Raw genomic sequence first — 20,360 nt, 5'->3', positions numbered from 1 at the left:
CACAGTTGCATGGGCAACTGCTGGCATTTTACTAAATACCTCAGATTCTATTTGGTACCATTGTGTACAAAGGAAGTGCTTAGGTTGTAAAAGCAAGGAAATATCGAGGCTGTGTACCACAAAAGGCAATACACCAAACACAGGCTATAAAGATTCACAGATCTTTAATACTGTGCAGTTACAAAGAAACACTGATCTGATACAGATAGCTATCTGGTTCTCAACACCCCGAAATGAGTACAAGCCCGTATGAGTGATGATGGAGAGTGCTGGTCATCTAAACATTTGGGTTTTTATACATTTCTAACAATATTGCCCAGCCCCTCTACAATAATAACTGGTCTAGAGTTTGTGCCGAGTTCACATATAGCTTATACAATAATATGCACATGGATTACATGAGTTTGCATTTTCATGAAGTTACAATGGCGATGTATATTCTTGGATTCAGCAGTAAGCCTTAGTCTATATCCATACACAATGTAGTTCAACCTGCTTGGCATTTGCACAACATTTTCGCCGATGTGTATTCATGAATGAGGCTTGTTAGTGCAGGCAATCCTGGGACAACAGGTCATACTCAGTACAAGGTCTCCTTGCCCAGTCTAAACAGTCGATCCTCGGATAGTCTAACCATTAACAGGATTGAAAGGTCGGGAAGGCTTGGTTGTAAGTTAGAAACACAGTCCACCATTTTAGAACAGAGAATCACACGAACAGAAATCAAAATAGCGGATGATTCTAAAATGGCGGCGAAGTCGATCTAAAATCAGAACTTTGCAACGTGGTTTTCTTTGCAGAGCAACTAGGCTTAGGCCAATATAAATCAAAAGGAGGCATAATATGATTTCCTGTTTGACAAGGTGTTTTATTGCAACTCTGTGTTTCCTGCTTGGCTCCTCCATACTGTTGCAGATAAATGAGGGACCCTGGTCTTGGTTTGGGTGGCCATGGTTGTGGAGTGGGCATTAATTCCCATATGCCTTAGCTAGTCGTGGACTTTGAATGTGTTGGCAGATGGTCAATGGGCATACTATTTGGGCCACCTCAAATGCCTTCTACCAACTTTCTACACTCCTATGCCAAATGTTTGGCTCATAGGTGCTATTTATGGGACACACATAATATGTACTCAGAAAGACATGCAAGTTAGAAAATAGCAACACATCCCACACTAGGAAAGTGCCTGCATGGGGTGATAGACAACCCCAAAGATCCAAGAAGAATATGGAAACCTATACCCTAGTCAACAGGTAGGGAAACACGTGTGGTTTTAGTGGAGTCATGAGAGAGTCCCATCTCCTAAAATCTATGCAAGAAATTGATAAACTGGGCAACCACAAGCAGCTTGTGCAGAATGAGACTGCAGGACCATTTTGAAATCATGGCCATTCTCTCCACACATCCCACATGCAATATCCCTAGTCTCAGAAGGATTGACTCTGGATAAGAGGACTTTTACACCTTTTGCTAATAAAACATGGATTGATATTCTCACTCAAAAGCACTGCTTTGAATCACAGAATGCATTAAGGCTGGGTGGACATCTGGTCGGCAAAGAATAAACTAAATTGTTAACACCTTTTGTGTTCATATAGTGACTGCTGATTTATCACACTGGTGCTACTGTAACTACATTTAATGACACGTAATGTATAACCCCAACGGATGAAAATAAAGAACTTTACTCAGTTCTTCGATAGATTAGTACAGGGTAGGTTGAGGTGACAACCATTGGTAAATCATTATTTTCACAAGGATGGCTTTTGGAGGGATGTGCTACAGAAACAATAGCACAATGTAACTTGCATTATTCTTGTATGTGTCGGGCATTTATTGACATGATGGAGATTGGTGATTACAAGCATTGTGGCAGCCCTAAATCAACCAGGGACTAGCCCTCGAGACCTAGAGTGTGCAGACAGGCAGGTATTAGCCAGCACAGTGTTATGGTGAAACCAGCAATGCCCCAGTAAACTTCCTGGCATGACTAATGCACATCAGCAAACCTCACACAATTACACATGATGTCAATCAGTGTAGTATGTAAAACATATAAGCACAATATAAGCACATCTCAAACACAACAAGCATTGATAATTGCAATAGTTTGTAATTAGCAGTTATTTGTGGCATTTGACATTAACAGGCATGTATGCAATACATTCCCATATATAATGCTTTACAGTTTTCTGAAAATGTCTGCAAGTTAGAGCATGATGATGTGTAACATGAGTTATGAAAATAGTTAAAAAAGGAATTTTGTACATAGAATATTTGTTTTCTTTTTTAGTTCTGTCTATTGCCATTGGTTATGCCAATCCATGTTGTTTTATGTCTTTCCTATGTAATCTACTCTGGGTAATGAACTGTACTTTCAGAACTAAACTCAAGATGACACTAAGAACAAGTCTTGGAATTGACAAATTGTTTAAACAAAGATAATGATGTTGCTTTGTGACAGATTTGGATCTTCTGCCAGGTGCTCCTGGAATGGACTAAAGGGAAACATCTGTCTACTAGACAGACGCCCATTGGTTACATACATGAAAAGATTCAAACGTCTTTCTTGTGAGGGTCTTTGAAACATTGTGAGGGTGTGTTAGAGCTAAAATGAGTGGAAAAGTGAGAGCTAGGTTTCATGCAAGAGTGAGAGCTAGGTTGTGAGAGAACTAGGTTGCTAGCCAGAGAGCTGGAGTTTGGGTGCGAGAGCTAGGGTGAAATAGTGATCTATGTGGTGGCAAAAAGGATCAGGATCAAAGAGTGTGAGAGAGCCAATGTTCAAGAGAAGAGATGTGTGTATGATTTTTCAAGAGAGACAGGTGCACGTTTGTGAGAGGGGTTACATAAGAGTGTGTGTGAGATGGGAAGGATGTTGGGGGGAGAGGCACTGTGCATGTGAATTGCTGAGAGGTTAATAGAAGTGTGGTGTGTGAGAAAGCCTTTACATTAAAATGAGCTAGGAGTTAAGAAGACTGCAGGAGAGTCAGAGGAGTTGTATCCAGTCCTTAAGTGACACACTTCAGATGAAGACCAGAAAAGTGTCCTATGTCAGTGCTTGGACAATTGAGAAGCAGCAAAGTACAGCACGTGTAGTAAGGAGTGGATAATACACCCATGTCATAGTGACAGCTGTACAACTGTAGTATCCAACTTTTCAACATCAATGTGCAGAACACCGTGGACATAGTCATGTGTCAGAAGCCATGTCTCATTAGCATTTCCCTTGTCCTACTATATTCTCCCTACGTTAGGCTTACACATATTGTCTTCTTTTTCTGAAGCTTATCGTACATGCTTTTCACATTTGTAGTGATATATAGCAATGTATTCAATGCACAGTCCACTTTTGTAATGCAGTAATTACCATCTGTTGCTATTAGCCAATTACAGGTATTTACAAATAGTAATATAGTAAACTTAAATAATATTCTTCAGCATAAATATGTAGAAAAACAGTGATTCCTCTGTGTGGTGTGAATAACTTTGGTGCTTGATTTAGCCAGATACTGTGCTAAAATCAATTTGGCCTCATTTTTAACCAAGAGCAACTAGCCCTCCCACCGGGGAATCTTCCAGGTAGGAGTGCTAGAAAAAGACTACAATATCCCAGTAAAATAGCATTTACAGTAGAGTTTAACATTTGCTGGTAAAAATAAGTGTGTTTTTTATTGCCAGCTTCAAATAATTTGATTGTACTTAATATGACATGTTTAAGCATCTGTCATCATTAAACATGTGTGCGGTCTAATGCAAGCAGAACAACAGAGCCCTGTCTACTCACTCACATGAATCACTAATAAAGGCCTCACAAATAGCTCTGCTCTTGTTATTTACAAGTAACTCTACATGAAAAAGCACATATTTCTCCTAATTCTTGAACTATGCAACCTAGGAACATCTAACAATTATCAGAAACACCTTGTCAATTTCACACCCAGTTTGAATTGTATGTCTTAATCGGTATTTATTAAAATGAAAAACATGTATAACTTCATGAAGCAACTAGAGGTACTACCTGCTATTGTCTGGGTCTGTAGCTGACATGCACGTGGGGGTCTGCTATAGACTTGTGTATGCTTTATTGTGTCATTACTTCATATTATTGACAACTGTAATGGGGCTGGAGCCAACACTGAACCAAAATAAAATACTTCCACAAATACATAGATATGCCAAATAGGAATGTTGTATGTCTACGCGTACATCTACAAGCACCGTTACCAATCATCTTATTTCCATTAAGTTCACATGTTTGAACCCTGAATAATATAAGAAAAATAATTAAGCATGTAAATTATTTAGTAGGGAATTGACCATAACAGGGTTGTTGAGCCATGTTCATTCTCAGTAAAGGGGCTCCCACACCCAGGGTAATGCAGACATGGACCCCATGCTCACTGTGTCTTAGAAAGGCTCAGCTTCACTTCACTGAGGAGGCCCGACTAGGCCAAAACACATGTGTGGGGTTGCTGATGGTACTCTTTTTCAGACGAAATTTGCATAGCATTTAGATGCTGGACTACACTTTTGCCGGCCCTTCAAAGACAAACATGTTTTAGGGCTGCTCAGTATTTACTCAGCTCAAGACTTCCCCACACAATAGTAGATCAGTCTGATCCCAACTTTTTTCTCTGAGTGTGGGCAAGTCACATTCCATATGGGCAGTCGCACTGGGCATACTTTGTAGCAACAGCAGAATTATTTTCAGGAATATATTTTCTTTAACGGTCGGGGACACAGCATCTGAGTAACCCCAAACTTCAGCTCCAAACATTACTGCTGCCTTTACCTGGGCCTGGTACAATTTGTGGGCCGGTTTTATGGCTCCCCGCATGCCTTGTGTGATAGCTTTTCAGGTCCCCGATTTTTTCTGCAATATGATGTTCTCTTTTGATAGTTGACTGGCCCAATTTCCCCCACTAGAGACGTGAATTCCCAGATAATCGTACCACTCGACCTCTTCCAGTCTGCAACTATGCACCTCCAGGTTCATGGCTTTGTGCCCTGCTTTCTTGGTGGTAAACGTCATGATGTTAGTCCTTGAGGTATTAATCACTAGGCCCAGCTCTCTACATTTCTCCAAGAAGAATGTCAGGGCATGACGCAGCCCATTGGTGTTGTTGACAAAAGGATTGTGTCGTCCACAAGAAAACAGTGCTGGCAATCGATCACCTTGGTGGGTTTGTTCCATTGGCCAAAAGAGCTTGAATGATTATATTTATGTTATATATATATATATATATATATATATATATATACAGAACAGGACCAGCACCGAGACACATCACTGGTTGACCCCTCTCTCCACAGCAGATGCATTTGTCACTTCTCCCCCAAGGTCCCAACAAACCACTGCAGTATTATTGCTATACAATAATTGTATTGGCTGCAATAGCTCCTTTGGGATGTTTTAAGCACTCAATATGGCTCGCAGTTTATCTCTGGAGACACTGTCAAATGATGTTTTTAGGTCTACAGTTACACTGTACAAGTTAGTTTTAGAGATCGTTAAATGCTTTTGAATTGTCAAAAAAAGCCTACAGCTTTGGTCTACCGTGCTCATTCCCACATGGAACTCGGCAAACAAATGCCTAAACTGGTTGGTACCCTCTACCCATGACATTCAGTGGTGTTTCAATGTATTTGTGAAAATGTTCCCTGCTGCAATCAACAAGGAGATAGGGCAGTAATTAAATATTGGGATTATCACTGTGGAAGTCCAGCTAGCGGGAACTTGGTTTAGCTGTAACATAACATTAAAGACTGATGTTAACACCGGGGCCCATACAGCGATCTCACTTTTGTATAGGTCCACCAGCACACTGTCCGGGTACGGCGACATTGCCCCTTTCTGGGCCTTAATCACCCTCTACATGTCTTCCAAGCTTAATACCAGATGTGTGTTCGACCTCTTCTCTTCCTCAGGACCTGCCCCTGGTATGTCCAGCATACCTGGCCTTTCTTCACCAGCCAGAGGACGATACAATGCTTCAAAATTGCCTTTCCACCTGATGAGGGCAATGCTTTCTTAAAATGTGTCATGCCCTTCAGGTCTGAGTCAGTTATTAATTTCCAAAATCTGGCGTGGTCGCCCTCATTCACCATAGTGGCGCACTTCTCGAGCATATACGGACTTCTTTTCGCCACTATTTTCTTATAGGCCTCCCTCAGGGAGCGTAGAAGATCCCTATTGATACCTGCCACTCCCCTCAGGTAAGCGGTCAGCCCACACTTAGCTTCCCTGCAATCCCTTTCATACCATGTTGACAGCTTTTTTTCCTTTTTGATTGCCACCATGGGCTTCATGAGCGATACTGTTGTATCAAAGTTCCGGAGTATATCCTCGGGCTGCCTATTTATGTCACATATTACTTTGATCTGGCTCACAATTGTTCCATATAATTTTGGGGCAAAGTATGTCTCCATCATGGAGGCCCATTTGATTGTGCAGCCAGCATGGCCTCGGGCCACCATGTCCACAGAGTTACCAATAGCCCTGTTGCTGGGAGGTGCAAATTCCCTGACACAGAGCTTCATTGGCCTATAGTTGCTTTCTGTACGATTGAGCACCTCAAACCCTTCCACCAGGTGCCAGTCACGTCCCAGGACCAAGGCATAGTCTATCTCGGTGCTCCCATTCGGGCCATAGTATGTATTCTTTGCCAGTTGATCAGCTTGGAACCTGCCATTACAGGCCCTAAGTCTACTGTTATGGAGTCTCCTCAGGGTCTCATCCCATCTCAAGTGGATTCTTGCTGGTAAGCCAGCCATAGCTTGCAGTACTCCCCAGGCCTCGTCCTGGTAATCCCAGAGGCCTTCCACACTACTTTGTATCTTTGTAAAACTTGGGATTTCACGCTAAGTAACTCTGGGTAATCCAGATGTGGACCCCTTGCTCACTGTGTCTTAGAGAGGTTCAATTTCTCCTCAGTGAGGAGGCCCGAATATGCCAAAACACGTGTCTGGCGTTGCTGTTGGTAATCTTGAGGAGAATTGCCTAGCATTTCAGTGCTGTACTGCGCTTGTGGGTGGGACAAAGGCTGATATACAAATGGATATTTCTCCTCTGTGAAGGGTGCAGTGAGCTCAAACGTGGTTGTAGACCCTCCTGAGTGGAAGAAATTCCATAGAACAGGGTATTTAACCCATGTCCGTTCTCAGTAGAGGGGCTCACACACTCCTTTGTAAATTATTTAGTAGTTCCATCCCCCAACGTTTATTTTTACCACCTCTTTAGAATTTATAATCATCCAGGAGTGTCTACCTAAGAGGTAGGCCAATGGAGAAACTTGGCCAATCACAGAGTGTGACATAATTATGGTATAGACATTTTTAACACTTTAAATATAGTGTGCACAAAAAGGAACGTATTCTGACACTGGTAAGAGCTGCAACAAAGACCACCTGATTATATTGAATGACATTTAAGAAAGAGAACAATTTAAGGGCTGCAGAAGGGGCTTTTATATTCCAAAGGGATGATTCTTGTCCACAAGAGAACTTGCAGAGAGAAACTGATGATGACTGAGAGAACCTTGGGAACACATGAGGGTTTCTCTTGGCTTCATGCCGTTAAAGACTAACCAAAAGTGAGAATGAGATTTCTCCAAAATAAGTGATGTATGCTCTGTATGATTATTTTCCTGCTAAATACCAAAAAGGTGGTGGTTTGGAAGTTAAGTGAGATGGCAGTTCACTCCAATTTACAATACCTTTATGAGTTGTGTGTGCAATGATATAGATAGCACTTCTGTGAGTTTGCTATGTCACTCTTTAAAGAAAAATTGTACCAACATATTTTCACTGACATAGTTAACATTGGGCTATGAAATGATAATGTCCAATGTAGAGCCTCATGAAGATATGTTTGATAGTGTGCATTCTGTGAAGGGTATATATACTTTATAAGGCAGTGAGATGAGAAGGACGTACAATCAAGTAATTTCTGCTCCCATAGAAATGAGGCAAAAGTAAACCCCACATTCCCCTCATTCTTAAAACTGCAAAGTACTACTCTATTGAGGGGGAGGGATACCTTTATTTACTTATATATATATTTTGCATGTATAAAGTGCACAAAGCGACATTGGGGCATTGTGGCGCTGTTACAATGAAGCTTACTTAGTTACATGAAAACAGCAAGCCCGCCTGTCTGTGGTTCGTGGTTACCGTGAGCCTGATACCAGCCTGATACTGGTGGTTAGTCGTGACATTGTTATAGTGAGAAAAGGGGTCTCAACGGTTCCAATGTTACAGGGGAGCCATAGATAACTCAAAACCTTCGTAGAACAGATGTCTGCATGGGCCTCATGTGGTATAGTGAGATAGTTGAAGAGCTTAGTTTTGAGTGCCTTACGGAAGGATAAGTGGGAGGTATCATTCCTTAGGGTCGTAGGGAGGGCATTCCAATGTTTAGGAGTTAGGACTGGGAAGCTGGAGCTCCAGCTTTGGCCCTTTTGAAGGCGAGGACTTTAAGCTAATTGGAATAGTTTGATTGCTTTGGTCTGGAGGAAACGGCTCAGAATACTTTTTCTTAGAGATAAAAGGGGGCTGTGAGTGAGAGGCACTTGTGGGTTATCACTAGGATCTTGAATAGAATGCGTTCCTTAACTGGGAGCCAATGAGCATCATGCCTGGCATGGGAGATGTGCTCCCTTTTATAATAACATTTAAAAACTTCTTCCAGGTTGTGTGTGAGAACTGAAATTCTGTGAAGTCGGAATCGATAACAACGTTTCCCCAAACCAGTACCTGCCGAAGTCTAATGTAAGTTGCTGAATTTAAGACTATTTAAACCACACACATACTTTAGCATCCCACATCACAGGATCTTCATTGGAAATGTGAGACATGAAAACGTTCTCTAATTCTATAAATTACTGGCGTAATTGGGGAGAGTAAAGTTCTTTGATTCATTTATAAATGTAATTGTATGTGTAATTTGCACACATTTTTTTATAACTCAAGTATTTTGAAATACTGACCGATAAGCGGTAGATGTGCACCTGGAATGCCTAGTCTTGTCCAAAATTTTAGACATATATAGAATTGTTAATGGAAATGGATGCACGTGTGTGAGGAATAATGTTATTCGTGCAGGTGGGCTAATTTCAATTTCTGTAGACAAAATGCCATTTTATTGTATAGCATTGTGCTGACTTACCTGCATACAGTCTCGGGACCACCTTTAATTCCTCTAGTTAAATAAATATGACTTTTGAGCAGAAAACGTGTTTCTTGCCCAGAATTGTGGAGTGGGTCTGTGTATGAGGGAGTATGAGATTGGGTAGTCTGCTTAATGAGCAATCTATTACCTTACATCCTTTTGCCCTTTGCCTTGTGAAGGTTTAACATTTCTTGCTCGGGACTAAATAGCAGGTAGTAGCTAACATTGGTGGGCCCCCACATACAATTGATGATTTTTACAAAATTGTGCTGTTTTTATTGATAAAGAAAACATGTTAGAAGGAAAACACAAAAGAGGTTACAGCAAGTGGAAAACATGACAACCGTACAACCCCTCCCCCTTTTTTTGTCATGCAACATGGTAGATGATGTTGAACATCATAGGCATGTGTAATATAACTGAATAATAATTACTGACTGTAGACAGAAAATTCAGAGGCATTGTTTGCCCAATGAAACTTGCCAATGGTCTGCCACATTGTAATCTATGCATGCAGACAAATGCACTGTTGAATAATTGAACATATATTGTGAGAGGTTTTGAAATTAAATGATATTTTATTTAAATCGCGCTTGTACACAAGTGTTTCAGAGCGCGCCCAGGCAAAGGCAGAGGAACAAGGGAGAACAAAAAAAAAACAGCGATCTTACTAAGCCCAGTGACATTAAGAAAGCGCAAGTGCATGGAAAAGGGAAAAGGGGGAAAGTTCATGGAGGGGGGGAAGTGGAAAGTGCGGAACAGAGGAGAGAACATAATAAATACTAAATAAAATAAATACATAAATAAAGGCGATAAACCGTGGTGGTGTAACCAGCAAGTGGCGGGTGATAGATTAGTCAGATGGAGTATATCTTATAAGTGCAAAGTGAAGTGGCAGGGGGACTGTATGGGTACAGATAAAGAACCCCAGTGCAAGAGGTGGCCCGGAGACAGTGCAGGAGGGTGGCAGGGTGAGCAGGTACCTGAGCCAGAATGACACAGGGTGGCCAGGTCACAATGCCAAGAGAGAAAACAGAGATAACAGCCATGCATCAATGATATGATGTATGACACTTTAGAGCATAGGACATCTCAGTTTCCCTGGGACAATAATATTGACACTGAATTGATTATCCTAATGTATTGCCATACAAAGGTTTGCTCATGTCCATGCTCCTTTGTTAGAATGGCACAATGTCACACCTGAACAAAATTAGTAAAAACAATACCACACCGACGAAGCTATCATTAATTGCACACACAGCTGTCCTGGCGTATGTTTTTGTTTCAAACTATACATTAAAAGGACGGGTCCCTTCTAAATGATGAGCCTCAGTGTGCCTCCCGCCGAATGTTCAGTGAAGTGCAATGCTGGCATTCTGTATACAGGGGCTCAGACACACGCACATACCAGCTGGAAGGACAGGTTCCTTGAGTCTATAAATTAAACAGCCCGTAACTGGGGAATTTGGAGTTTACTGGAAGGACATCCAGAAGATCATTAACGAAAAAAAGACACAGTGATTACAAACAGCTTTTACAAAAGTAGTTTGAGGGAGTGCGCACATCCGCTCTACTTCACTTCAGTTAAACGATTTGTAATCGAGCCTTTCCCACACAGCCCATAAAGGAAGAAATAGGAAGTGAGGAACTGTCTGGATCCTTTTTTTCCCAAAACGATTTGCCAACTATATACTGCTTAAAAAACAAACATACCTCTCCACATGGAAAACAAGTGTGTATTCCGAAATGTTTTCTCCTCACTCAGAAATTATCCATGTCACTGCAAAAGAAGATAGTGATCTATATGACGTATCTCATCCTCTTGATCCTTGATGCTTAAACTGTGTACCCATACGGAGTTTTATTTGCGTGTGCCATTTTGATCCACATGTCATTAGCAACAAATACAAATAAAACATGGATTCTTAAATAATGTTATCTGAATATGCACAGCACGTAATTCATGTGAAACGTTGACACATATCAATGCGTTAAATTGACTGATCCAAAGTGCAAATTCGTTTGTTTTTTTGTTCATAATTAGGTGATAAAATATGTGTGGGAATCAGTTCAAAACAGGAGTTATACGGCAGTAACAAGCAAAACAGCTTGCACTGCTTCGTGTTTTTCTTCTTCACCACACACGACTCATTCAAATCCTCTTTCTGTCTTCAGTGGACATCCACTCTAAGAAGACTGAAAGGGGACTAGAAAGAATACTGTGACGAGAGAGGGAGAACTACATTGAAAGATGTGTTCAGTTTTGTATTTAAACCCTGGCTGTACCTGGCATTTAACACCTCTCTCCCTATCTCTCGCGCTCTCTTTCTCTGCCTTGCTCTCCCTCTGAAACTCTTTCTTTCTCATGTTCTCCTTCTCTGTTTCTTACACTCACTACCCATATCTCCTCCCATTGTATCTGTCTCTGTTTTTCCTCTAGATCCTTGCTTAGTTCTGCCTGCCACTCAACCTGAATGCATCCTGAGATGTGAGTGAAGGAGGTCTTGAGAGTGTTAGCTGCGCGGAAAGACTCACTGGGCCTCATTTACACACGTGTTTTACAATAGCGAAATCCCATTGAAAAACATTTTGTAAATCAGGCCCACTGTGTTTTAGAATTGTTTATAGTGTGAAATGTGAGGTAATGAGTCTCAGTAAAAATGTGAAGGAGGAGTTGAGAGGGGGATGCTGGAATGCATAACTATGTACATTATAAAAATAAAAAAACAGTACGGACATAAAATGAAAGACTAGAATTTGACTGCACCTGACACCAAACAACAGGATTATACTTCAGTAAAGTTTGCAATCCGAGTCAGACATAGGAAGAGAGTTTCTAATGTCATGACCTTGTCATTGATCACATACCTTAGTATACTACTTTTGATTTGCACAATAAAAACTGTTTTTACTGCAGCAAGTCATGCATTTAAACTGGTATTGTATTAAATAGAATGTAAAATGTTCTGGGACGTAATCTGTCGCCCTGTTATTTAGGGAGATGGGCAGGCAGAGAGTTTCTCAGAACAGTAATCCGAAGTGGACATTTTCATCACAGTTCTATGTAGGGGCGGGGTGGTTTCTGCACACCCCACCTGTACCCTGTTCTTATCCCCGGCTCCTCTAGCAACACATAACTTGATTCTCATTTGCTACAGCCACCTAGCAATGCGACCAAAGGAAATACACAGATGTTTTGAAGGAGGGAGCGGTGTTGTGTTTTTATGGGTACAATTAAAATTAGAATGAGCGGATCAGTGACAGAGGCCTTCCCTGAGGCCAGGGCAGGTGATCAGTGTGTGCTTCCTGCAGGAATATCACCATGAAACTGAGGATGTATCTCCCATATGGAGTGCACAAAGGTGGGGGGGGCATTCTAGGCTCTGGGGGGTGTGCAGGTTACACATTCAGTTACATTAAGTAGCTGTTTTAGCTTTCAGTTGCCATACCAAATTCTACCTGAATAGAACATGTCTTGCAATTATTGGTAAAATACAAGAGGGAGAAGGGAGCACTACTGGCTATCTGGTCAATGCATCGAACTCCAAACCGTAGAATGCCATACCATAGAAAAAAAGCATTGAATGCATTGTTTTCAATGGTAAAGGGTTGATTTTTATTTTAATGGGTTTTTGAGGTTAAAAAAAGGGGGGCTGGGCCATTAAAAAAAATGGAAAAAATTCATTCAATGTTTTTTTTCGATGCTTTTTTCTCTATGGTAAGGCATTCAATGCTTTGGCATACGATGCAATGACTATAAACCACACTAATGTAATACCTGCATATAATTATGTAAAATGATTTAGATATATAACTTAGACTTTCATGTGCTCTGACCAAGTCCCTGGCTACCAAGACTGAAAGTAAATGCACAAAGAGTTCTTCACTTCAAGAAGAAATGCCCAGGCACTCTAAAGTGGCTTGCCCTATAAACATTCTAAGTCATGCATTGAAATTCAACAATGCTCAACTATATTTATGACAAGTAAATTATAATGTAAAAACCAGAATCATGTGAAGTTATTTAATCAAATAAAAAATCGTGCTTCACAAATGCATTGAGAATTAGAACAATGCATCACATAATGATTAGAGAACAATGGCCATTCTGTTTTTTTTTTCAAAGCTGACGAACTGTATTCTGCAAGAGGAATCCTCGCTGGTCAATGGTATGGTCATAGTGAATTATCTCTTGCTGATACTACACATTTTGAGATATGAAATCCCTTCTTCAGGTGATGCAATGTATCTTCCTAGATTTCAAGAGAAAGGATTCTGGCCCAAGACGCTGATGATGCCCAATGAGGCTGCATCATGTCTGGCGATGCTTGTGTTCTTGTGCAGAAAGGATGTGACTTAGCAGTTCAGGCTGGATGTCCCCTCTTGGGGTGGGACCAGGTCAAATTTGAATATGGTCTTTCCCTTTCTTTAATGGCTTGGCAGGCTGAAAAGCGATGGTCTGGAAGGTTGTTCTGAGCTGTGCCAGTGATTAGGATTGATTCAAAACCTTGCAGTCATCAATTCTGGTTTTGCTGCGGTGTGGCAGTAGACAAACTAATCCCTATCATGAAATGTTGACATTCTTCTGTCATACAATGGGACTATTGCATGCAATTCCCAATTTTACACCATGCACTTATTAATTTTTCAATTTCTTGGGTTACTTTGGAAATATACAGATTGTAAGTACATTATGTAAAATTGTGAAATGTTATTGTGCTCATGTAGTCTGCTGTTGCCCGCTGTGCAAAAAGAAAAACAAACACATTTTAAGTGGTATGGGTTTCTCCAAGGTCTGCGTTCAAACCTTCCAGGAAAACACTCTTTTGTATTGAAATGAAGCAGTAGCCACCAAGTGGCCATGCATAGTCCCTTTCCATGCATGGATGATGGTGCACGAGACTGGGAGGTTGAGGTAATCGGCTGTAGTTGAGTGTATATTACAAAGTCCATGCTCCTAACCTCCCCAGTTTCTCTGCACTCTGCTCCAAGCATCATTCTCCACTTAAATGACGTTAAGATCCAGTACCAGTGTTTGATTATACAGTATAAGTTACCATGGTGGTGAGAGATTAACTTTGGACAAAGCTATGGAAGCAGTTTACCATCAAAGAAATAAAGCAATTAGTCTTGATATTTGGGGTTCATTTTATTGTTTAGTCATCTGCATCTACTCTCAAAGGAAACGTCATCCAGAGAATTGGATTTTGAACAGCAAAGACAAGTGAGAACACTAATGAGATAAACTCTAGATGTTGCTGCATTCTGTATGTCCCTTGCACCAGTTATTCTCCCATGTTACAGTCATTACCTTCTGTCTGCACACTCTTTCCTCTGAATCTTCTCCCACCATGTAAACTCCTGTTAAGTTGCTGACCCTGTAGTTTCCTATTCTTTTTCAACATGCAAGTATCCTACCTCTGCTGTGGCAATTTTCTGATGTAGTCTATGCACACCATGGTGTGATCTCAACTAGTATACTGCACCACCTTTTTATTCTCCTGCACCCCCCTCCGCTTTCATTGTTCCTCAGTCTCTACTCTCATGGCGTCTCAGTTCAGGGTCCCTATTACATATGTGTCACAGCTGAATTCTCTGTCTCAGCAACAGTATATCACTTTCTTCAGATGTGTTTCACTTCCTCTGCAGTTAATTTTTCCTACAATCTATATTGATTCTGATTCTCTTTCCGCATTAGCTTTTTCATGTAGCTGTTCATGTACATTTCAACTTGCAGTCACTTTTTAACCTGCAAAACAAGAACAGAAGTGTGCTCTCTGCCTTTCAAACTCTGGCCCTATGGCTTTAGTAGACCAATATAACCGTGTACTACTTAATGCAATCAATACCATAGTTCCACTTAAAATGCGCAAAGACAAATCCTGCACGCACCTTAACTCATGGTTTATCCCTGAACTAAAAACACTATGCAAGAACAAGAGAACTGCTGAATCTTCTTGGAAAAACACCCCATCAGCCTCTAACAAGAACAAATTTATAATAGCATCCAACAACTATAAAGAAGCTATTCTCCAAGCAAACAAAAAACTGCCTATAATGAATGAATTAACAGCTAAATCTATTACGAAAGAGCTCTTCAACATTTTCAGAGAGCTAGAATCCCGCTCTCCTTTACTAGACACCTATATTAAAGACAGCACATGGTGTACTAACATTCAGAAAGCCTTACTCGACAAAATATCAATGTTACAAACTAAAATAGAGGACAAAAAATGTAGTCTCCCCCCGCCCGACACAGCTCCACTTCTACCTCCTAGAAAACAGCCCAACACCCATGAAATGTTCAACTTTTCACCCCGCTCCATTAAAGAGGTTGAGGACATAATTTCAAAGTTGAAACCTTCAAGATGCCAGGGAGACATTTGCCGGGCACCCATCATCAAGGATGCAGCAAAGCATCTGGCACTCTTTATCACAACCCTTATCAATGCCTCATTTGAATCAAGCATAGTTCCAACCAATTTGAAAGACGCTCAGGTTCTGCCCCTCCTAAAAAAGAAAACACTTGACCCAAACATCCCTACTAATTACAGGCCCATTACAACACTGCCATTTCCATTAAAAGTACTGGACAGAGCAGCCTACCTGCAGATCAAAAACTATCTAGTAAATCACAAACTCCTGGGCCTTAGGCAATCAGGTTTCGACCAAAACACGGCATGGAAACAGCCTTGATTGACCTCAAGACTCAAATGGACAACTTAAAACACAATGGCAAACTCGCCCTCTTACTACTATAAGAACCCTCAGCCGCATTTGACTTGGTTAACCATAAAGTCTTATATAACCACCTCTCATCAGCAGCCCATTTCTCTGACAAAGCAAATGTCTGGATTCAGTCCTTTCGTAATAATAGATCCATGAGGGTCTTTGCACCCTCAGCCTCTGCTGACCCAGCCCCAGTCACATGCAGAGTCCCTCAGGGCTCCTGTGTCTCACCAACACTATATTATGTGTTTACAAAACCACTGTTTGACGACCATGACCATTTGGGTGTCATCTACACTAACTATGCAGATGACACCCAAATACTCATCCCTATCACTTGGGATTATATCAAGGACGCCAAGGTCCTAAATGACATTTACTTCATCATACAAGCCTGGATGGCTAAGCATGGACTATGCCCCAATGACGAAAATACTGAGTTACTACTGTTAGGCTCCCAATCCAGACTCAACAAATATGACGGACTACACTCAACTTTCAACATTGACTGCAATAACATGATGGTATCCAAGGTTGTTAAACTGTTAGGTATTTACCTAGAATCTTCACTTACCATGACCAGACAAATCAACGCAATAGCCTCCTCCACTGCCTACACCTGCATATCAACGCATGCAGACCTTTTCTCTCTACACCTAACTGCACGTGTCTCCTTTTGTGCTGCTGTGGCCTGTAGGTGAGTTTGCCCCCATTTATGCCTGGGCATCTTTAAATTTAAGTGCATCCGCACCGAAACTACACTTTCCCAGCCCCAGGCCCCGAATTCCACCCCCCGCAACCCTCGCATCCTCCCGCTTCCTGGAGACTCCCAATCCCACCTCCCGACCCTCCCCTGCGCCCTGATTGGTCCCCGGTCCCTCCTTGGGAACGTAATACACGGCCACAACATCCGTGTCTCCTTTTGTGCTGCTGCGGCCTGTGGGTGAGTTTGCCCCCATTTATGCCTGAGCATCTTTAAATGTAAGTGCATCTGCACCGAAAACTCCACTTTCCCAGCCCCAGGCCCCGAATGCCACCCCCCACAACCCTCGCTTCCTCCTGCTTCCTGGAGCCTCCCAATCCCGCCTCCCGACCCTCCCCTGTGCCCTGGTTGGTCCTGACTGAAGATCGAGCATTCATTCACAGTCCCTCCTGGGCAGCCCTCTGCCCGGCAGCCCCTCGGCTAAGGACCCAAGGCAAAGGACGGCTCCTACAGTGACGGCTCCAGGTCATATCTGCAGGTATCCGCAGGAGAAGCAAGAAGCCACCAACAAGTAAGTGTGGCAAGAGCGGAGACAGAAACAACTACTTCTCGCCATTCTACCCTACCACTCAATCTTCAACATTTCGGGTGTGTCCCCAATAGCCGCTCATTGAAAGTTGCATTTAGAAGTTGCGCCCAATAGCCTCTCTGAGAAAAGTTGATTCTAGAAGTGTTCCCAACTGCATTTAGAAGTTGCACCCAATAGCCTCTCTGAGAAAAGTTGATTTTAGAAGTGTTCCCAACTGCATTTAGAAGTTGCACCCAATAGCCTCTCTGAGAAAGTTGATTTTAGAAGTGTTCCCAATTGCATTTGAAGTTGCTCCCAATAGCCTCTCTGTGAAAGTTGATTTTAGCAGTGTTCCCAACTGCATTTAGAAGTTGCGCCCAATAGCCTCCCTGAGAAAGGTTAATATTAGAAGTGTTCCCAACTGCATTTAGAAGTTGCGCCCAATAGCCTCTCTAAGAAAAGTTGATTTTAGAAGTGTTCTCAACTGCATTTAGAAGGTGCGCCCGATAGCCTCTCTGAGAAAAATTGATTTTAGAAGTGTTCCCAACTGCATTTGAAGTTGGACCCAATAGCCTCTCTGAGAAAGTTGATTTTAGAAGTGTTCCAAACTGCATTTAGAAGTTGCGCCCAATAGCATCTCTGAGAAAAGTTGATTTTAGAAGTGTTCCCAATTGCATTTGAAGTTGCACCCAATAGCCTCTATGAGAAAGTTGATTTTAGAAGTGTTCCCAATTGCATTGAAGTTGCACCCCATAGCCTCTCTGAGAAAAGTTTGAAGTTAGAAGTGTTCCCAATTGCACCTAGAAGTGTTCCCAAGTACATTTAGAAGTTGCGCCCAATAGCTTCTCTAAGGAAAGTTGATTTTAGAAGTGTTCCCAATTGCATTGAAGTTGCACCCAATAGCCTCTCTGAGAAAAGTTGATTTTAGAAGTGTTTCCAACTGCATTTAGAAGTTGCACCCAATAGCCTCTCTGAGAAAAGCTGATTATAGAAGTGTTCCCAACTGGATTTAGAAGTTGCGCCCAATGGCCTCTCTGAGAAAAGTTGATTATAGAAGTGTTCCCAATGGCATTTAGAAGTTGCGTCCAATAGCCTCTCGGAGAAAAGTTGATTTAGAACTGTTCCCAATTGCATTCAGAAGTTGCGCACATTAGCCTCTCCGGGAAAAGTTTGAAGTTAGAAGTGTTCCCAATTGCACCTAGAAGTGTTCCCAACTACATTTAGAAGTTGCGCCCAATAGCCTCTCTGAGGAAAGTTGATTTTAGAACTGTTCCCAATTGCGTCTAGACGTGTACTCAAGTGCATTTAGAAGTTGTACCCAATAGCCCCTTTGACGACAGTTGAATTTAGAACTGTTCCCAATTGCATCTAGAAGCGTTACCCAAGTGCATTTAGAAGTTGTACCCAATAGCTTCTCTGAGAAAAATTGCATTTACAGTGTACCACACCGCATTGTCAAGTTGTGACCAATAGCCTCTCTGAGGAAAGTTGAATTTAGTGACACGCCCAAATAGCCGGTCTGAAAGCTCCACTAAAGAGTGCCCATTAGTCTCTCGGTGAACTTAGAAAGTGTTTCTAATAGCCTTTCTGTGGAAGAATACCCTCTGAAGTCACCACAATAGCATCTCTACGAAAATTGCAATAATGTAATATCATGCTGGAACAAACCGATCAATCTCACTAACAACCTATGAGTGAGAGCGGATGAGTGTAGAGAGCGGATGAGTATGGAGAGCGGATGAGTGTGGAGAGCTGTTGAGTGTGGAGAGCGGATGAGTGTGGAGAGCGGATGAGTGTGGAGAGCGGATGAGTGTGGAGAGCGGATGAGTGTTCTGAAACAAACGAATACGTGGAGCGGACGTAGGAGTCGTGCAGATGAGCTGATGGAGCGGACGATTGTGCGAAAAGGTGAATGGGTGGTGTCGGGTGAGTGTGTGGAGTGGATGTTGTGTGGGGAGCGGATGAGCGTTTGGTGCGGACGAATAGTGTGGAGCGGACGAGTGTGCAGAACGGACAAGTGTGCAGAACGGACGAGTGTGTGGAGCGGACGAGTGTGTGGAGCGGACGAGTGTGTGAAGCGGATGAATGTGTGGCGCGGATGAATGTTGTGAAACAGATGAATGTGTAGAGCGAACAAATACACAGTGCGGATGAGTGTCTGGAACGGATAGTCACGCAGAACAGACAAGTAATATTATCAAGCCAACGAGTAGTATGTTTTGCCGATGTGTGGGTGGACCGGGTGATCGAGTATCAAGACTGTACGAGTGTCTAGACGGGACGAGTGTGTACACGGGAGGAGTGTATAGACGGGACGAGTGTGTAGACGGGACGAGTGTGTAGACGGGACGAATGTGCGGAGCGGACGAATGTGCGGAGCGGACGATGTTTAACCAGACAAATGTGTAAGAGTGAACGAGCATGTAGAAAGCACGAGCGAGGAGGGCGGATGAACGTCGAGAACGGATGAGCATGGAGAGCGGATGAGAGTGGAAATCGGATGAGTATGGAGAACGGATGGGTGGGAAGCGTGGAAAGCGTATAAGCGTGGAGAGCGGATGAGAGTGGAGAGCGGATGAGTGTGGAGAGTGGATGAGGGTGGAGAGCGGATGAGTGTGGAGAGCGGATGAGTGTGGAGCGTGGATGAGTGTGGAGAGTGGAGGAGCATGGAGAGCGGAGGAGCGTGGAGAGCGACTGAATGTGGAAAACACAGAGCAAGTGTGGAGAGCGGATGAGTGTGGAGAGCGGATGAGTGTGGGGAGCGGATGAGTGTGGGGAGCGGATGAGTGTGGGGAGCGGATGAGTGTGGGGAGCGGATGAATGTGGAGGGCGGATGAGTGTGGGGAGCGGATGAGTGTGGGGAGCGGATGAATGTGGAGGGCGGATGAGTGTATAGAAAGCGTTTGAGTATACAGAGCGGATGAGTGCGTAGGCAGACAGGAGTTCATGCGCTGGGTAGACTGGAATGCATGCACAAGAAAGACAGGAGTGCACACTTATGGAACACATGAGAGCATGCGTGAGGCACACTGGAGAAACAATAGGTCAAGCAAGCATGAATGTGTGGGACAATCCCGAACGCCTGAAACGAACAAAATGAATAGAACGGACCTGCCCGCTCGGAACTGCGTGACATACATAATATGCTTTGGAATGCAGGGAACATTTGAAAGGGTACTTATCATAAC

Source organism: Ambystoma mexicanum, chromosome 9, assembly GCF_040938575.1.
Source record: "Ambystoma mexicanum isolate Mex_15411 chromosome 9, UKY_AmexF1_1, whole genome shotgun sequence".
Classification (NCBI taxonomy): Eukaryota; Metazoa; Chordata; class Amphibia; order Caudata; family Ambystomatidae; genus Ambystoma; species Ambystoma mexicanum.
This window is presented reverse-complemented; position numbering follows the sequence as displayed.